Source organism: Eptatretus burgeri, chromosome 23 (assembly GCF_056783735.1).
Source record: "Eptatretus burgeri isolate ZD-2024b chromosome 23, Ebu_testis_v1, whole genome shotgun sequence".
In the NCBI taxonomy this organism is placed as follows: Eukaryota; Metazoa; Chordata; class Myxini; order Myxiniformes; family Myxinidae; genus Eptatretus; species Eptatretus burgeri.
Window position 1 is genome coordinate 366,283 of NC_140983.1, and position 22,024 is coordinate 388,306.

Consider the following 22,024-nt stretch of genomic DNA (forward strand, 5'->3'; position numbering starts at 1 on the left):
GAATTTTGAGCTATAACTTGGCAAACCTTCCTCATGTATGTTAAGGTAGCTTTGAGAATTTTTCAGAAAAATCTGAGGGGGTCACCGCAACCCCCGGCTGAAATGACACGGAATGATCAATAGGCAAGCTGTGGGTTAGAGTTTGGTCGGGTACCTGGCCGCCTCGTGCGGTCTGGCCGACCCGCACTTGTGAGTTCGGAGTCCATTAAAGGGATCGGGGTCCCCAGCTCGAGCACTCCACACGAACCACAATCCAACGAGCACACACGAACCATCATGGTGGGACTCGAACCCACAGCCAGAATCCAGCGAGCAACCAGGATCCTATGGACGACGAGCGAAGATGACGACCAGGGAACAAAGACGGGAACCAAGATGACCAAGGAACGACCAAAAAGGACCCCCACTCACTTGTCTTTGAGCGCCTCCGATTCTTTTTATCCCCCCCCCCCGATCCCCCCCCACCCGTGCGGGGTGGAGGGATCCGTTTCTCTGGTAACTCGCCTCCGGATTGGACAAAGTGTTTCGGGTGTCGTGGCCAGCCGTGATTGGAGGAGGGGCGTCTCGGTGCTCCTCCCCCGAGAGAGGCTCTTTTGCCTTCCCCAGTGTCGACAGGGGAGACGTTCTTTTTGATTGGGCGGAGTCAGAGCTCCGTGCGAGGGGGCTCGGCCCACGTCCGTATTCATGAACACGTGTGTTATGGCACGATTGGTGAAACACTTCTCACGAAAACCAAGTTCATTGTTGAGGATTGTCCGTTTTGTTGCAGAGAGGTGCCATTGTAACAAGATAATCAATGTTATCCACTTCACCTGTCAGTGATCATAATGTTTTGGCTCATCAGTGCATGTACTTTGTTTACTTCCTCACCTTAACATTGTCTTGAATGTCAATTTGTAATTTTATTATCAAAAACCACAACGGCTGAGATAAAACATCACCGACACCGCTGTCTGCTGTCTCGCCATGACGAACCAACATAGTTTCAAAGGGGAACTGCAAGCTTGGCACCGCAGGGCCCAACGTAGGGCATGGAGTTTGTACGTCGATCGATGTATTGTTGGTTGTGTTTTGACGAGGGACGATGTAGATTGTAGTGACAATGTGAGTATTTTTGCCAGGTATCACCATGGCTTGTAAACGAATACCGAAGCAGCTTGTAGAGCTGTCATTAAAAATATTTAATAGTAATCTTGATGAGCCTGTCAAATGTTGCCTGGTCATACCCCAGTGCAAGAGACTTAGGTGTCTGTGAACGACCCTTGGAGGCAAGGTGAACTACATCCTGGCAAATTGATATCACCTTCACATCGGCATCATGATCTCCCTTTACAAAGTTCATCATTGTAGGATCATCGAACAGTCCAACACTCCCGGCCATGAGATCGTACAACTCTGGGGATCAGACGTTGAGCAGATTTGAGTGTGAGGTCTGTGACAGTGGGTGGCCACGGATATTCCATCCTTGGTGATGTTTTAATGACATTCTTCAACATGAGTGCTGCTTAATATATCTGTCTGGTTTCATCAACATCCGGTACGATCGGCACATCCTCGCGAATCAAAAAGTCCTGCATGACATCAGCAGCTTCAGTTTCAGATCATTCTCTGCTTCATTCTTCAGTCAGAGTCGAATCGTAGCATTCTTCAAAGCTGTCACCAGACTGGAAGCAAAAAAATGAAGTCGCTCCCAGGCTAAAATTGTTCCATGGGTGTCATGTTATGATTGTGCGAAGTTTCATGCTTTCTGCCAGAAGTGCACTAACATCATAATTGACCACACCATGGATGATGGGATTTTCCATGGAAAATTACACTGTGCAGTGATGTCCCATATTTGCCACGACTGAAAGCTCGAGAGGACATTTGTCTTTCCAGGACTGCATGTGGGGTATCAATGGACCAACCTCCAAGATATTTAAGATTTGTGAACCCAGTTTGTGTACCTTTTTAAAATGTCTAATTTTAAACCCAGGGTTACATTTGAAAAGTTGAGTTTGATGTGTTGGTTCGTGTGGAATGGCCGTCCTGCCAAGGTTCTCCACCGGGAACCGAAGATTCCTGCCTTAACGCTGAAGACACACACCTTAATTTATCAACTACATCAGAGAGAGCTGTGGGAGGTGAGTCGGAACTATCTTACCTGTCTCATGCTTGGTGGACTGTGACATGCTGAAAGAGCGTTGGGTCAATCTTCGGTCAAGAAAGAGAAAATTGAAGCGGAATTTTGACTCACTCCCACACCGTTCCTCAGCAAACACACTACTCATTGGTGTGTCATATTATTGTGCCAACGCATCATCCAGTACACAACAGTCAGGCACAGTACCATAGTATCGAACTTGTGACATCTCAGTGCTGATTCGGACTGCGTTACCATCAGCACTTGCTCAACGATGAGTTTTCAGACTTTGCTTGCTGCCTCATCCGCGCTGGGCCTGGCGAAGCATCATGTCACACTTGACGGCAACAAGAGCACGTGGCTTTGGGGAGGTAGTTTAGCATTGTTCACTTTTCTTGCTGTAAGAGAACATTCAAACTGGTGTTTTCAAGGAGTAGTCATCATTTTGGCAATCACTTGTGGGGGGTCACCCAAATTGCACTCTTTGTCCTATCCATGGTTTCCACGGGTCCCCCAACAAGTGTCCGACCGATCTGACCCTTCTTCCGAAGGGTTTTCCACTGCAGCATCCACAAGATTAGTGTCCGCATGGAAAGCACCCCAAGTCCAATGCATATGCAACAAAGCAAGCAGAGATTAAAAAAATAATTATTCAACAGAGACATACTGTTGTGGTGCCGGGTTTGGGGGTGCGGAACGACTGCCAGATGGAGCAGTTGGGCCGTCTCCAACCGAACACCCGGAATTGAAGGTCGTCACTCCGAAGTCGACGGGTCACTTGATGGACCGTGGACGCCAATATTTAGACCGCGCGGTTGGGGTCTTTTTATCTGATTCCAATTTACCTAATTAGCCGCGCGGTCTAGCTACCGTGGAAGTCACACCCTCAGCCAACTTTGTCCTAACCGAGTTGCTGTTACCGACTCGGATCTGGCGTAACCGAGCGGGAATTACCAAAGCCGCACCGGTCCAAATAACAATCTACCTCACAATCGGCCTCACAATAACTCAAGCCCGAACCATGCTAGGCCAATGAGAGAAAGCACAGAAAACGAGCTGGGACATTTAACACCGGGTTTATTCACAATAATCAGGAAGGGAGACAGAGAGCATAGTTAATCCGACTCAATTGCAATGTACAATAAGCAATGCACTAATGCAATTCCACTTATAAGAATGGCCACAGACCTACACACACACCCAAAAAGAAATGGAGCCAATTGGCCTTTATTTGGACCTTCCAGCCGCGGAGTAAAGGCAAGCTGTGGGTTCGAGTTTGGTCGAGTACCTGGCCGCCTCGTGCGGTCTGGCCGACCCGCACTTGTGAGTTCGGAGTCCATTAAAGGGATCGGGGTCCCCAGCTCGAGCGCTCCACACGAACCACAATCCAACAAGCGCACACGAACCATCACGGTGGGACTCGAACCCACAGCCAGAATCCAGCGAGCAACCAGGATCCTATGGATGACCAGCCACCAACGAGCGACGACGACGACCAGGGAATGAAGACAGGAACCAAGATGACCCAAGGAACGACCGAAAAAGATCCCCCACTCACTTGTCTTTGAGCGCTTCCGATTATTTTTATGCCCCCCGTGCGCGGTGGAGGGATCCGTTTCACTGGTAACTCGCCTCCGGATTGGACGAGGTGTTTCGGGTGTCGTGGCCAGCCGTGATTGGAGGAGGGGCGTCTCGGTGCTCCTCCCCCGAGAGAGGCTCTTTTGCCTTCCCCAGTGTCGACAGGGGAGGCATTCTTTTTGATGATGCGGAGTCAGAGCTCCGAGGCGAGGGGGCTCCGCCCATGTCCGTAGTCAGAAACACGTGCGTTATGGCGCCGCCGTGGTGTGAAGTGGAAGTTGGGCGGTTGAAGCGCCTGTTCGCCCGCAGAGTGGGAGGAGGAGTGAAGTGAGGGTTTTGTTGGCGTTGGCAGATTTAAAGATGTAAAAAATCTTACTATAAAAGAAACGCACAGCGCACACATGAAATTAACCCATGAGACATGGGGAGGGATTCTAACTACCACATATACTTAACGACAAATCTGAACTATGGGACTGCTGACTGTCTGTGTGCATAAGACTTCCAAATTCGCAACAATCCTACCACCAAAACACCTAACGTCACGCTCGTTCCCTGCATTACGTCCAAGTTGAGTGAAGCTTGGCACCGTGGTCTGGTCACTTATCTTTTTGTCGTCGACTGCGTGAGAGGTGTGGCTGATGCCATACCAATCTCACAATGGGAGGTGTGCATGAACAGCTGCCAGGATGCGAAACAACAGCAAACAATGAGTGACTGCGCAATGAAAGAGACTGCAACAGTGAGACTGATTGTGAGACTACACACTGCCCCCTCCCCCCTCCTCTCTATCAGCTTCGTCTCCTACCCTCCACCCATCTGCTTCTTATATTCTATCCCTACCTGTCCTGTTTCATCTGCACCTCTCCGTCTTTTTCTTTCTATACCTGTCTGTCATACTCTTCGTCCTGTGTGTCTGGTGTGTCCCCTGCTGGGAGCATAATGCCAAATGTCCTCAGCACATCGAGAGAAAGGAGGGTAGCCCTCACCAATCTCTGTGCCACGACACCAAGCCAGACCTCCCAAATGGTTTGGAGAATGTAGGAATTGTTGGGGAAACACTTGGAGCCTCACCTCTGGAACATTCAACTCTGTTCTTATCAATTATTTCAAGATTTCGTATGTTTCAGCTTTGTACTCCTCCCCCGGGGTTGAGCTCATCGTTGAGCAAGTGCTGTTGGTAACGCAGTCCGAATCAGCACTGAGATGCAACAAGCCTCATAATATGGTACTGTGCCTGACTGTCATATTATCGGTACTCCTCTCTTGCAGACGAAAGGAGGGCAGCCCTCGCCAATCTCTGTATGTTTCAGCTTTGCCTGGTTGGTGTGCTCCAGAGTCCTCGTGTCCCTCTCGAACACTACCGTGACGTCCAGAATGATGGGAGGATTGTCTGGTTTCGTGAGGAACAAATCTGGTCTGTACCATTCCAATTCTTTTCCAACAAATGTTTTCTCCGAGGTGGTCGTCCATTCACTGTTCCTGGCCAGCGTCTCCACCTCTCCCTCACATCGTCTGCAGAGCACATCAGCCCCGACCCTCCCCCTGGCCAGCGCCTCCCTGGTTGGGTACATGTTCGAGTGTGGCTGGAGATCCACGATCTTATAGTGTATTCACCGCTCGGGCCTGCACATTTCTCACCCTGCTCAACCACACCTCCAGCATATGGTGGATGCCCTCACGACAGACGATGCAGGATGTGCTGATTGTTATGCCCAGATATCGGAGTTGTTGACCCGGTTGTAGCACCGCAGTGTTGTTGTCCGGGGTTCCCTCTCTGGTGTGCTCAAGGTAAACTCCCTTCATCTTACCTCGGTTGAGGCAGAGCCCAGTGCCACGACAGAAACGCTCGAGCATTGACAGGCTCTTCTGCATACCTTGCCAGGTGGAGCTGACCAGATTCAGGTCGTCGGCATATGCCAAACCACACACCCTCACAGGACGCACCCAGTCTTCATCGTCCAGGTCTGTGTCTGCGTCTACCTCGGCCACATAGGCTGTATCCCTTTCTTCCTTCTCCACGTTTGGGTCTTCCCTTTTGCTCGCGTTGAACCAGACCCTGCCTTCCTAGGCCTCTGCCACCACTAACTCCAGTGATGTCCTCAACTCTGTGTTCTCTGCCTCTGAGAGCCTGCAGCTGTACGGCGTTCTATCCTCTTCTAGTTCACACATCAAATGATTGAGCGCCATGTTAAATAAGACAGGGTGGGGGGAAGGGGAGGGGGTGACAGAGGACCCCCCCCCTGTTTAACCACCATGTACAGTTTGATTTCTGCTTCATTTCCCCTACTTTCGCAAGGGTGGTCCTGGCTCCGACTGAGGTACTGGCAAGCAGGTAAGTGAGGTGACTTCCCTTTTACACAAGAACATTCTGTTATACACAAAAAACGAAGGCCGGGTCTAAGTGTGCACCACAACCCAACCCCTGTACTGCACGCGACGGAGGATGCTTCACACACCACATGGCCAATCTTCTCCCCCTCTAAACCATCTCTGGCTCGTCGAGTGGACGGTCTCTTACTCGGGCAGAGCGACATGTTACGGTGGCCGGAGTTCAAATGTTGCCACCAATCTCCTCGGAACGGCGGCTGTCAGTTTATGTCAGCTAACCCAACTGCAGAAGGACATCCGTGGACATAGTTGGGCCTGTCAGGTATGGATTACCATTGGCTCACCTGGCGCTACTCCAACCTTTGATAGGTTTTGTTTTCAGTTCTGCTGGGTGTCCATATAATTTTTAATCCTCCTGGCCTTCTTGTTCATGATCATGCTGTTTATATTCCTCCCGCAACCTTTCCCAAACGCCAGGTCCACGGCCATCCGTCTCAGTTTGTACCCAGCCATCATCCAGCTGCCGTAATTCAGTCGGAAGCTGAAACTTTGCATGCTAACTCGACTACTCGTGTAGTTTATTGTGTGCAAAGCTCAAAACTGTCAGTGTTTTAATTTCAAAATGGCCTCCTACCATGGATATGCACAAAACATGATTTTAAGACACCAAAAATGGATACTTTTTCCCTGATATCTCCAAACCGAACAGCAGCCACAATCATTAATGGATGCTTTATGAGTTCACAAACAGGAGGTCTTGTTTATTTTGGAGCATTACAGCACTTTATATGAAAATGCTAAAATAAATGTTCAGCGTAAATATTTTAAAAACCACAATGACATCAACTAACACCGATATATTGTAGTAAAATGAATGCAGGACACGTTTCAATTGAAAAAAATTATTTATCAAAATTATTTAAAAAACAACAACAAAACAAATTTGAAAAACCCAAACAGTTAATTGATCCAAACAGCCCGAAACAATCCCAACCCGAACCGTAAGCCTAACAAGCACCTCAAAACCTGAACACACAAAAAACGGGGAAAAAAATCACTTTTTGAAAACCCTCTGTATGTGACAACGGACATTTTCAATTGTGGACCCTGCTTCAGTGTGCACCCTCGGTTTTCGACCATCAATTCATCAAAATACAAAATTATTTTAAAATACAAACACCATTTATAAAAAATATTCAAACAACAATATTAAATGATTCCATATTGAGTTTTACATATATATATATATATATATTTTTTTTTTTTGTTGCGGGGCCGGGTATCAGTGGTTAGCATGACCACTGGAGGGAGCAGTAGAGTCGGCTCCACCGAACACACCGGAATTGAGGTCGTGCCTTTTGGATAAGTCCGAAAAGCACGGGTCCCTTACTAGATCATGAATCGCCAATAATTCGACCTCGTGGGGTAGGGTCAATTGCCAAACTTCAATATATCTAAGTACCCACGTGGGCAAAGCTACCGTGGAATTCACACCCTCGACGGACCTCGAGCGGAACGAGCCGTTACCGAACCCGAACCGTGTGTAACCCGAGCGGAGGTTACCAAGGCCCGTCGGTCCAAATGAACAATTTACAGCCTCGCTATGTCTCAACCCCGCACCATGCTAAGCCAATGAAAGAAACACAGAAACGAGCTGGAACATTTAACAAAAGGGATATTTATTTATAAAGAATAATCGGGAGGGGAACACAGAGCAGAGTTATCACGAATAAAATTCAATGTACACTGAAAATAAAACTTAAACAGCTCTACTTAACAGACGGGGACCACGGAAACACACACACACACACACACACACACACACACACACACACACACACACACACACACACACACACACACACACACATACACACGAAATGGACCCGTGGGTCTTTTCTCGGTAGAGCTGGGTAACTCCCCACCTCGTGCGGTTTCACCGACTCGAACCCACGACCGGAAGTCCACGGCCCACAAACGGGACCAAGCCACACTCGCCACTGTCTCAGACCGCTCCAGCCACGACCACGACCGTCTGCAGAACGCAATCGCCACGATCCTTCTCTGCCCAACTCTCCTCCAGACAACCACTATAGGCTTCTTTTTCGGAGGGAGGGGCTTCTTATCCCCGCCACTCGCCTCCTGGTTGGATGGTGGGTTGTCAGGCGGCTCATTGTGGCCTCCTGATTGCAGGGGGTGCGTGTGGTGCTCGCCCTCCGCTCATTGGCTGTGGTGTCGTGGGAAAGTCACCCTCTGTGCGTGATTGGACAAGGGGTGGAGTCGGAGCTGAAGCGATGAAAATCTCCGCCCACGTACGTGGTCGAACGGACGTGGGCAATGGCGTCGGTGGTGTTGTGGTTGGTGATGTGGAGGATGGAAAAACCTGACTATACAATAATTCGTAGAGCACACATGTAATTCCCATCAGACAAAGGGGGGATTCTAACTGTAAACACAAACTTATGGAAATAATCTTTCATTGATGACAAGGGAGGACAGACACTGAACCATAGTATGATTGTGGTTCTGACCACGACAACCATCAGTGAAAACTACGAGTTTCCTCACTGTGTTTGGGATGTTATTTTGTTTGATGCAACTAATCACTTCATTCACACCTCCACGTGTTTCAGTTTCAGGCCATGAGTACACCTTCATTTTGCCTGTTTTGGCTGAGTGTATGCCAAATGTGAACAGCCCCAACTGTCTTGAAAGAGAAGATATCCCCAGTCGGGATATGTGGAAAGGGGATGTTCTGTTTAAAATCAAAACAGAGACATTCTGTGTTAGCATTGTTCTCAGCAGCTTCAGTCAACTCCTTCAACTTCTTGTCGAAGACGATTGCCTTCGTTTTGTGCAAAAGCAGCCTTGTTTCTCGGTCCTTCGTTACAGCTGCATTTTTTTCAACCTTCAACCTGAGCCTAAAGCTCAGTGCAGATACAACAGACGTCAGATCAAGGCCGACCAAACCCAAAGTTAAAACTTTGCTTGAAATAATCACAGTAAAATCTGAATTTTATTTCACAGTATATCTTTTTTGGATCAGTTCCAGCCTGGTATCCTGCATATTTATCGGGTAACAACAGTTCAAGGAACAGAGTGTACATTTTCACAACTGTCAGTTCAGAGGAAAGATACCTCCTCTTCTTTCTATGGCCGGCATAATGGGATACACAATATGGGAATAACCGAATATGTGCATCCACCTTTACCTCTCAAATCCTCAACAATGCACTCTATTGTTATGAGTCCCTCGTTTGTCTTTTGGTGTGGCTTCCTTGGACTGGTGCTGAGCGACTCTCCTCACGCGTTTTGTTCCCACTCCATTCAGGCTTGCTTGCAAAGGCTTCTCTGCAAGCCATTTTACGTCGTCTCCCACTTTCGCTTGGTAGTAATGCTGTTGTGGGCCGGGGTTTGGTGGTGATAAACGACCACGAGGTGGAGCAGTGGAGTCGTTTCCCACCGAACACCCGGAATTTAGGTCGCAACTCTCGGATAAATCCGAGAGTTCACGGGTCCCTTAGCGGACCGTGGTCACCAATATTTTGACGGCGTGGGGTAAGGTTAATTGCCTAATTTCAATATACCTAAATACCCACGTCGTCTAACTACCGGGGAAAACCACACTCTCGACTGACTTTGTCCAAATCGAGTCACTATCACCGACTCGGAAACGGCGTAACCGAGCGGAAGTTACCAAAGCCACGCCGGATCAAATGAACAACCTACGGCACGAACGGCCCTGCTAATCCTCAATACGCACCATGCTAGGCCAATGAAGGCCATGCTAGGCCATGCTAGGCACAGAAAACGAGCTGGTACATTTAACAGGGGTTTATTTTACAAAGAATAATCGGGGAGGGAAACACAGAGCAGAGTTATCGCGAATAAAAGGCAGACAATGTACAATGAGCAAAAACACTTAACAATCCTACTTAAAAACGGGGCCCAGGGACACGCACACACGCACACACACAAAAGAAACTGGACCCCGTGGGTCTATTCGGTAGGACCGAGCCAGGGTACCTGTCCCGCATCGTGCGGTCACACCGACTCGAACTACCACGGTGGGACTCGAATCCATGATCCGAAGTCCTTGGCCCACGACCCTGGCTGCTCGAGCACCACCACACTGTTCGGCCACCACCACCACGGTGAGCTACCGCAAAGGACCGCAGACCGCTCGAACCACGATCCTGCAGAACACCAATCGAGACCAAGACCGCTGACCGCTATCGCCACGGTCTTGCACCACACACTTGTCCCGACCACCACTCTACCCTTCTTGAGGTGGGAGGGTCTCTTCTCCTCGCCCTCGCCTCCTCATTGGATGATCGGTTGTCAGGCGACTCGTGGTGGCCCTTCATTGGTTGGGCTGAACACTCCGTCTGGCAAATGCGGAGCCAGCCCTGAGGTGACGAAACCTCCGCTCACGTCCGTGGTCCTGAACACATGCGTAATGGCGACCGGGTCGAGTGAGGGTGGTGTCGTTGTTGTTGATAAGGATGTAATAAACCTGACTATAAAATAACTCGTAGAGCACACATGTAATTCCCATTAGACAGAAGGAGGGATTCTATCTATAAACACATACTTATCGATATAACTGAACGACGGGGACTCTGACTGTCTGTGTGCACAAGGTTTCCAAATCCGTAACAATACTGCCAGCTGCGTTGAAATAATGCTTGTGTTCCCTTTGGTCTCCTTCGCTGGGGTGCTTTGCAACTGATGAGGGACATCAAATAGGTATCTTGGCCATCCTGGTTGTTAATGGTGTTAAAATTTGCCAGCAGTGTCTCTCGTGCAGCAATGGTGAATGTTTCAAGGCACTTCCTTCGACACCTGAAAAATAAAAATACCTCATTAAAATGCTTTTACAGGTAAAGCTAACACAGCTCCGATACTTTTCATGCAGCGACAATGGGATTTGAAGAGAAGGCGCAAAATCCCCCCAAAATAGCCTGGCAGTATAAGGGGAAAACTACCCGGCACTGAATGGGTAAAGAGTATCAAATTTGACCTGAAATAGAGAAGGCTCATAAAAATGATACAGCAGTGTAAGATTCTGTACAAAGCCTGGCTGGACATACATACAAGAATGTATTGAGTTTTATTAAACTGAATTTTATTGATAAACACACAGTGCGCTGTATAATGTAAAGTGCTGTGCATGCAGACGCATCAACTTTACATTGATATTGTGACGTCCACGGGACTTGAACAGTCCCGCCAACGTAGAATGAGCCGAAACGATGGAGGCGGTTTATTTATTTATAACCCAAACATGGCGGTTCTAACCGCTCTACCGCAAACGGGACGAGGAAGGTGGCACGAATCACTTTTCACTGAGTTGATGATGTTTATTTGTTTTTATTATTAACCAGAAATAACAAGACTCGGCAAGAAAAGGGATCCGGGGCGATTCGACGGGATGGTGTGGGATCGGGCGTGGGGAAAACACAGACAATTCCAATGAATATACAATTCTCAAACCCTCTAAGGCGCCAAGTACACACACACACACATATACACACACACACACACACACACACACACACACACACACACACACACACACACACACACACACGAAACGTAGCTACTTCTGGTGGTCAGGCTGGACCGTGGTGTGGACGCAACTGTCCCTGGATCAGCGTCATGGAGAAACCGTGGTGCTGTCGACCTCCTGGTCCTGGCCCAAGTCCGCTCACAGCCGCCAGGGAACCAGTTCTGGCGCCAAACTGCGAGCAGGAGAGGGAGGCAGGTCCGCTCGCCGTTCGACCCCGTACTCTGAGTCAGCAGAACCCCAGAGCCAACCAAGGTGAGGCACGAGGCTCAGCAAGGCTCCAAGACACGATGAAGAACACGATCGAATCAGCACAACAACAAGTACGCTTCCCGCGCAACAGCCTCCACACCAAAAAAACACGATCTTTTTGTCCCGATCTTCTTCCTCTTTCTTTTCAACCCCGAACAGAACCTTTTTATCCTCCCGTCCTCGTCACTTCCAATCGAGCCGTTTATTGGCCCACCGCCGTCGCCTTCCGCCAATCCTGATCACGGGGCGGAGCCATCCGCTGCACTGTCCTGTGACGTCACGGCCAGCCTCCAGGGACTACTAAAAGGGGTTTACGCAGACACACTTACCCTATCCCGTGTCCCTATCTAATTACGTGACAATTATCATTTCCCCCTTGAAAAAATGAACATTTACTAGACAACTTATCACTACTGAATTGCTACTTATTACATCGAGATCCTGGTAAACTCGAACAGCATGGCATACCTAATTAAACATCCTAATTACCCTTTGAATGCATACCCCCCCCCCTCAAACGTAACAATATTTACCGCAGCACTTTTCCTGTGTCCTTCTTGGCATCCAACATACTCTTTGCCTTCTGCTCTCAGTCTTTTTCGTTTGTTTTTGGCCCGGTGAACTCACCGTGGAAAATACATTGTGAATAAGCACATTTATTCATGGGAGTTGGGACCTTCTTGCACACAATCAAAAAGCTTGTCAACTATGGAACATAAAACATGCAAAACCTGAATGTTGAAAATTGGTGGAGTTGGGCCCTCATGGTATTCACCGATTCATACATGGTTGCCCCTTCTGATTATTTTTAGATGTGGATCTCGGTCAGCAGTGCCCCCCATGGTGGCTGTTTTTGAAGGTTATTCAAAATGCCCACCCAGTTTATCTAAACACCCATATCTTTTGATCGAAACATCATATAAACATGATTTTTTTTGGGAACTAAATATATGGATTTAAAGTCAGCAACATCACTCGATAAAGGAAAAGTAGATTAAATATTTACTGAAATTTAAATTCCGCAAAGGCTAAGCTACGTAACAAGCTGTCTGAAGACTTTTCCGTGTTCTTATTCCTTGCAAGTTCTGCCCGTTTGTAGAGTTTTGCCAAGAACATTGTGTGGTATTGAGTAACAATGGCCATCACATCCCCAGCAGATACTTTTGCCTATCAGAATCATCAGCATCTTCATCATCAGCATCAGCTGATCAGAATCATAACAGCTTGGTTTGCCCATCAGCAGCTCCTAATAGCTTTTGCCTATTATTGCCGATCAGCTACTATCAGCTGACTATCATAAAGTTCTGCAGCATACTTCCTTACTTTGAAGTTAACGTCAAATGAGACAGCCTTATGAAGGCCGTCACGTCCAACAGGATTGTTGCAGAAGATGCACAGATCTGATCATTGGTTCTCTCAACAAGATCTTGTTTTCAAAGGACTTTGCTCTGGTGATTCCACAGTTTTTTCTCTTATGTGATTTCTGAAACTTTTCATGACTAACTTTATTTCTGCACGACTTATGCCATGTCGCACTATTTTTCTGTAAAAGTCTGTGCATTTATTGAAGTGTTGTATATTCACACCATCAGGGATGCTGGCATCAAGTTCCTGAAATTTTAGAAGATTTTCAGCAACATATTCATACCCAGCACCAACATCCTTTCTTGTCGATTCTGCAGGACACTGCAATGGTTCTGAAGATTCTTTCTGGCAAAGTATCCATAACTTCCAGTCAGTTGGATTGTTGGTCTCCTTGGAGGAGCTTGGCCACCAGGGGCACTGCTGACCTGGATCCACATCTTAAAATAATCAGGAGGGGCAACTGCAGACATGTACCATGTTTCATGCTTTTAACCCAAAGTGCACCATTTTTGGCTTATCCGCCCCACCACTGACTCAGTGCACACTTAAAAAAACTCGGGGTGTTTCAACCATCACTTCACTGTCCTGAAAACAACAATCACACATGACGACAATTATTTTAAAATACAAACACCATTTACAAGAATATTCAAACAGCAATGATTCCTTATAAAGTTTTACATACATATGTATGTGTAAATATATATATATATATATATATATATATATATATATATATATATATATATATATATATATATATATATATATATATATATATATATATATATATATATATATATATATGAAGACCACAAGGAGAAAACCAGAGATGTCAGGATAAGTCAACTTTGAAGAAATTGAAAAGCAAAGTTTCAAGACTTTGGTGGACTGTTTAATAACTGTCATATAGATTTATTTTCCAGTAAAAGGAAGAGTGATGATTGGCCAATCAAATTAAGCATGTAGCATTTGCCAAGCTTCTGTGTTATTTAATTTAAGAGCAAAGAACGAATCAATGTTGCAAACTGACATCACTGGTTATTCCCTTGTTTAATAATTGCCATGCAATTTTAACCCAGGATGTGTAGCAAATTCATGCTTGTTGGTTATTAGCATACATTACATGACTTTGGTGATCACAGATTATTTTTTTCAACATTAAACGGTCATTGTTTTTCTGTTTGATTGGTGTTCAACGCCATACTCAAGGGTATTTCGCTTATATGACGACGGATTCTCCATTTCTTACTCCATACTACTTAATATGATGGAAAACCGGGAGGAAACCAAGGATAAACCACCCCCGCGATAGCTGGTCACCTCATGTGACTCCCTCATATACGTAAGCAGGTTGATTGGGCGGTGGGTACATCGAATGAGGATGGGTACTCAGACGCGCTAACCATTAAGCCACGGCGTGGGTCCCATAAAAGTCACAATAAAGGTTTGACCAGGCTTGAACCACAATATGCACCAACTACGGAGCCCATGATAGAACCAAATAGGCTATTGTAGTGCTCAGAATTTATGCTGTGAAAGTTTTACAACCTTTCATTTTTTAGTTTCTCAACTCTGAATATTATGATGGAACAGTTAACATGAATGAAAGGGAGATAACCAGGAGTAAAGTACTGACAACTCTGGGTTTCTACTTGTTCAGCTTTGACAACACTTGTTTTTTCATTGCACGGCGAAACTTTATACCATATAAATTATGACACCCGTGGTTATTTGTTAAAATAATATTGTGAGAGGAAACCTTATGTTGCCAACTATTGGCAGGTGCAATAACCCTGAAATTTATAAAAAGTGACATCTTTGGTTTTCCCCTTGTGGTCTTCATATATATATATATATATATATATATATATATATATATATATATATATATATATATATATATATATATATATATATATATAAATATATACACAAACACACACACAGACACACAGAGACACACACACACACACACACACACACACACACACACACACACATACACACACGTAATTTTACTCAGATAATTTTGTTTTTTTTTAATCCACAACGTCTATACTTTTGACACTGTGACATATTTGATTTTTATTTCATGGGAAAATTTAAAGTGCAGCATGTCATCCAATTCCTCTGTGTAGTGGATCTGTTGCCTTTTTCCAGGCTGCAAAACACAAACCAAAAATATACCAATAAATCTGCACTGTAAAATAAAAACATAACGCAACGTGTATAATTCCCATTTTTTTTTTTAATGAAGAAATCACATCGATTTTGGGTGAAGACATTCAACTTTTTGAGCTTTTCATGTTTGGAGGTCATCTTGTACTTTAAATACATTATGGCATCCATCGTTTGGACTAATGGACCAAAAAACCAAGAGGACCAAACATTCGCGTAATACAAGGATTTATACGAACGAGCCGAAACCCCCTCACAGACGGATTCCGTTCCATGAGCCCAATATGACAACCAGTGGCGGCTCTTGTAAGAGCCGGATCCCAGTCGATGTACTCCATGGCCTCACCTAATGAGGCCTACAAAACGTCCTTGTCCACGACATTTTTGGTGTACACTACTCCTTGTGAAGAAGTCCCCTGATTTGTGCACGTGTCTACTTTGACATACAAACAACGTCAAAATTTCTCAGGTCACAGTACCGAGAAAAACGTGGCGCGACCGCTAGAAGGAGCACAAAATTTGTCCTTCAGTAATAATATATAGATACAATGTTTCTTGTGACATTTTTTGTGTCAAATTCACATTCTGAGGTAGTCAGCATGTGCAGAAGAGGGTTTTACATTGCAGACGCTATTTTCGAGGAGTGGAATCACACCTCTCAGCGGTGACGTCACACGTCGCCATGTAAACGAATGTAAAACGAAAAGTGTTTATTCTGCTTCAGAGTTGAAGTTTGACTATTGCCACGATGTGCGATGCACTCTTACAGGTACGAAGTTTCTTTCAGTCCAGGTCACAGTTCCGAGAAAAACGTGACGCGACCGCTAGGAGGAGCACAAAATTGGTCCTTCAGTATTAATATATAGATTTTTGGGCGTAGAATTGATTTCTGTGATTATTTTCACGCCAGAGTGACGTCTCAACCATTTCAAATTCAAGATCCCGGCTCAAAAAAAAAGCGAGGCGAGCGAGCAGAGTTTCGTCTTCAAGTTCTGTTGCCATCAGTCGAATTTTGTCATCTGCCTCCAGAGTACAGAAGCAGATCAGATCACTATTCGTGCCATCCTGGCAGAATAAACAAAGATTCGCATCAAAGCACATGCGCCTCTGTCTCTGAGACGGTGTTGTACTTGTTGATGGAGCATCAGCACTTCGCTTCTTCTTTGCCCGATCCAACTTCGTGTTTTTGAACCTCAGCTCCACATTTTGTGCCAACTCGCACATTTTTCAATGAAAGGTTCTGTGTTACTTTCAGCGGCGAATGGGAATGAACTCATCCACCCGATCTGCCTGAACTCATCAACCTTCTTCAGGAAGCTCGTATAGGTTTCTGCCACCGACCCAGGAGACGCAGCGAGCCGGCCGGTATGCTTGAGTGCCTCGTGTGTTGTTGTTTGGCAAACGATACAAAGTTCCCAGTTTACTCTCTGACCGCCTTCTGCTTCAGGGACCAAGAAAAAGAGAACTCCACATTGAAATAATCCATCGATTATTGTCACCATGTCTCGGGGCATGGGAGTCACAATCAAATTTTGTGAGTCTAATTGACTCTGGGAGGATTGTAATAATGGACTGAGAATTACATGTTTTCTGCAATTGATTTAAGAAGAACATGATGATGTGCCTTAGTCTGAACAAAACTCCCAACAATAGGCCTGCTCTCCACACAGTGTATCACCAGCACACCCTCCTGAACCATGGTGTGCATCGCAACATAATTTCATACAAAACACCAGCCTGCTGAGTATGCTTCATCCATATGGGACTGATGAGCCCAAATGATTATCATCTCTGGACATAATTTAGCCCTACTAAATAGCATCGGATCGACCTCACACCAGCACAGACAATGCCCAGCACAGACAGAATTATTTTGTCAAAGTGATAAAGCAAGATACTTTTGGGCTTCAGAATGTTTACTGATGACTGAATCTGTCAGATATTACAGAGACAGCGAATGAATCTGATCGAGAATCGTCGTTGTATTTGTCGATGAAAAACCAACACAAACGACGTCATTAAGTGCTCATCACACTGTTCTCCCACCCCATTTCATCACTATATAATAATAACAATTGCAACCTGTTCTGTTCTGACGGCTGAATCATCTTGGGATCATTTACTGTTCGGTAAACATCGAAAAAAACGAAGATTTGGTTCGAAATTCTTGCAACATTTACTTTTGTCCACCATTTTGTTTGCGATTCTTCATCACTCCGGCCTGGATTTGGATGAATAGGAGCACGACACGGCTGTGCCGCGCCCAGTTTGAGCGCTCGTTAATAACACGCTGTTAATTAGTACAGAAAGAAAAAAATATGTGGTTCCCAGGCTAAAATTGTTCCATGGGTGTCATGTTATGATTGTGCGAAGTTTCATGCTTTCTGCCAGAAGTGCACTGTGACATCATAATTGACCACACCATGGATGATGGGATTTCCCATGGAAAATTACACTGTGCAGTGTTGTCACATATTTGCCACGACTGAAAGCTTGAGAGGACATCTGTCTTTCCAGGACTGTATGCGGGGTATCAATGGACCAATCTCAAAGATATTTAACATTTGTGAACCTAGTTTGTGTACCTTTTTTAAAATGTATAATTTTAAACCCAGGGTTACATTTGAAAAGTTGAGTTTGATGTGTTGATTCGTGTGGAATGGCCGTCCTGCCCAAAGTTCTCCAGCGGGAACCGAAGATTCCTGCCTTAACGCTGAAGACACACACCTTAATTTATCAACTACATAAGAGAGAGCTGTGGGAGGTGAGTCGGAACTATCTTACCTGTCTCGTGCTTGGTGGACTGTGACATGCTGAAAGATCGTTGGGTCAATCTTCGGTCAAGGAAGAGAAAAATGAAGCAGAATTTTGACTCACCCCCACACCGTTCCTCAGCAAACACACTACTCATTGGTGTGTCATATTATCGTGCCAACGCATCATCCAGTGCACAACAGTCAGGCACAGTACCATAGTATCGGACTTGTGACATCTCAGTGCTGATTCTCAGTGCGTTACCAACAGCACTTGCTCAACGATGAGTTTTCCGTGTTTGCGTCCTGCCTCATCCGCGGTGGGCCTGGCGAAGCATCATGTCACACTTGACGGCAACAGGGGCACGTGGCTTTGGGGAGGTAGTTTAGCATTGTTCACTTTTCTTGCTGTAAGAGAACATTCAAACTGGTGTTTTCAAGGAGTTGTCATCATTTTGGCAATCACTTGTGGGGGGGTCACCCAAATTGCACTCTTTGTCCTTTACATGGGTCCCCAACCCGTGACTGACCGATCTGACCCTTCTTCCGATGGGTTTTCCACTGCAGCATCCACAAGATTAGCGTCCACATGGAAAGCACCCCAAGTCCAATACATATGTAGCAAAGCAAGCAGAGATTAAATAAATAATTATTTAACAGAGATATACTGTTGTGGTGGTGGGGAACAACCGCCAGATGGAGCAGATGGGCCGTCTCCCACCGAACACCCGGAATTGAAGGTCGTCACTCCGGATAACTCCGAAGTCGATGGGTCGTTTAATGGTCCGTGGACGCCAATATTTCGACCGCGTGGTTCGGGTCTTTTTGTCAGATTCCAATTTACCTAATTAGCCGCGCGGTCTAGCTACCGGGGAAGTCACACTCTCAGCCGACTTTGTCCGAACCGAGTCACTGTTACCGACTCGGATCCGGCGTAACCGAGCGGGAATTGCCAAAGCCGCGCCGGTCCAAATAACAATCTACGGCACAGTCAGCCTCACGATAACTCAAACCCCAACTATGCGAGGCCAATGAGAGAAAGCACAGAAAACGAGCTGGTACATTTAACACGGGGTTTATTCACAATAATCAGGAAGGGAGACAGAGAGCAGAGAAAATCCGACTCAATTGCCATGTACAATAAGCAAGGCACTTCTGCAATTCCACTTTTCGACTGGCCACAGACCTACACACACACCCAAAAAGAAATGGGGCCAACTGGCCTTTATTTGGACCCTCCAGCCGCGGAGGATACGCAAGCTGTGGGTTAGAGTTTGGTCGGGTACCTGGCCGCCTCCTGTGGTCTGGACGAACCGCACTTGTGAGCTCGGAGTCCATTAAAGGGATCGGGGTCCCCAGCTCGAGCGCTCCACACGAACCACAATCTAACGAGCGCACACGAACCATCACGGTTGGACTCGAACCCACAGCCAGAATCCAGCGAGCAACCAGGATCCTATGGACTCGAGCCATCGACGACGACGACCAGGGAATGAAGACGGGAACCAAGATGACCCGAAGGACCTGGAACGACCGAAAAAGGACCCCAACTCACTTGTCTTTGAGCGCCTCCGATTCTTTTTACCCCCCCCCCCCGTGCAGGGTGGAGGGATCCGTTTCTCTGGTAACTCGCCTCCGGATTGGACGAAGTGTTTCGGGTGTCGTGGCCAGCCGTGATTGGAGGAGGGGCGTCTCGGTGCTCCTCCCCCGAGAGAGGCTCTTTTGCCTTCCCCAGTGTCGACAGGGGAGACATTCTTTTTGATTGGGCGGAGTCAGAGCTCCGTGCGAGGGGGCTTGGCCCACGTCCGTATTCAGGAACACGTGTGTTATGGCACGATTGGTGAAACACTTCTCACTGCTTAATATTGTCTCGAATGTCAATTTGTAATTTTATTTTCAAAAACCACAACGGCTGAGATAAAACATCACCTACATCAGTCTACTGTCTCGCCATGACCACGGACATTCCATCCTTGGTGATGTTTTAATGACATTCTTCAAATGAGTGCTGCTTAATATATGTCTGGTTTCATTAACATCCGGTACGATTGGCACATCATCGCGAATCGGCAAGTCCTGCGAGGCATCAGCAGCTTTGTTCTTCAGTCGGAGTCGAATCGTAACATTCTTCAAAGCTGTCACCAGACTGGAAACATTCAGCAGACTGTCTCCTGGTTGCATGAACAGTGTAGGGTGTGTCCTATTTTGGATTCTGACATGATCAGTGGTTGTGTGGTCAGTTAGTCAGCATATTCAAACGTACCGTACACTTCTGGTAGACGCACCATGTTGGCGCGGAGGTCGCCAAGGTGTGAACAAAAAAAATTGGACCTGGGAGCCATACTGGAAAATGACCTTGGAGGGCAATAATTTATAGGTTTCTCGTATATAGGGCAATAATATAAATTATATTTTTATAGGCCAATATAGGGCAATAATTATAAGCTTGTATAGGTTTCTGCAACCGACTAAGGAGATGCAGCGAGCCGGCCGGGCCGCTTGAGTGCCTCGTTTTGTTGTTGTTTGGCAAACGATACAAAGTTCCTTGTTTACTCTCCAACTGCCCTCAGCATCAGGGACCTGGAAAAAGAGAACTCCACATTGAAATAATCCATCGATGATTCTCACCATGTCTCGGGGCATTGGAGTCACAATCAAATTTTGTGAGTCTCATTGACTCTGGGAGGATTGTAATGATGGATGAAGAATGACAAGTTTTTGTACAGTTTACATGTTTTTCATGAACATTGCATTTCCCACACCTGCTGTTGACTTTGCGATCTTTCTTACTTGGGCAAAGCTGAAACCTCTTTCTCTTTAGTTGGCCTTGTCTGCTTCTTTCTTGCGGTTGGGTTGTGGCTTTTGTCACCCCACACCTTCCCATTGCTTCAATGATCGTGGTTAGCAGTTGGGGGCTAGTGTTCCAGTCGACTCCTCATGTGTGGTGTCACCAGCTCTTTTGAGAGCTCATTGAGGAAGAGCCGTCGTGCGCTGGTGATACCACTCTTGAATTCAGGATGCTGAGCGGTGAAAAAGGTATCGGCATTCAGAGTGGCAATGTCGAGCATATTGTACCACAGCACCATGGGCCACCTCTGTGTTTGGCGCTTACAGGTGTAGGTGCCAACCATCTGGTCCATGGTGTCTACACCTCCTTTGGTCTTGTTGTAGAATGTGATTACTTCTGGTTTTTTTTCTTTCTTCTATTCTCATCCACCACTTTGTCGTGGTGAATCGTGCTCAGGAGCACAACAGCCATTCCTTTCTTTCTGACATAGCTGACCATTGTAAGGTTACCATTGAATCCAAACTCTGTGCTGTAAACCTCCCTGGACTTGGATGCCTTCATCAGAAGAGGGATGTCTGGTTTGTTCCGTCGTCGATTCCCGACAATAGTGAGATCCTTCTCCAGGAGATGCTGTGCAAGAGGCACACTGGTGAAAAAGTTATCTGTGGTGATGTTACGACCTGTGTTTCTGAATCTATTCCACAACTGCAGGACAATTTTTCCTCCCTGTGTAAACGATCCCATTTATTCCATAGGGGATGCGTGCATCACAAACCCAGGAAATTTTTAGGCCGTACTCGGCGGGCTTGTTTGGGATGTACAGCAGAAACTTGCACCTGCCCCCGAATGACACAAGCTGTTCATCCACAGTGACACAATCACTGGGGATGAATCGCTGTCTGCAGTTGACCAAGAACAGGTCCCATATGTAGCGGAAGGCTGCCATGTGGTCTGTTTCCTGGCGGACGGCTCTGGTTCTCTTGTCATCAAAGCGCAAGACACGGCGAATATCCTCAAATCTTCCAACAGCCATCGTGGCCTAACAGCCATGTCACATATCGTATTGATGTGGATACAAATTGGTT

At 46.3% G+C, this 22,024-nt stretch overlaps 1 protein-coding gene and 1 pseudogene across 1 annotated transcript in view; one reads left to right on the top strand and one right to left on the bottom strand.

Moving 5' to 3' along the window:
- The window catches only part of LOC147007894 (transcription initiation factor IIA subunit 1-like), a 99,368-nt gene that overhangs the window by 52,843 nt on the left and 24,501 nt on the right, over positions 1-22,024 (top strand). The window lies entirely within an intron of this gene.
- On the bottom strand, positions 8,425-21,291 carry LOC147007897 (uncharacterized; annotated as a pseudogene).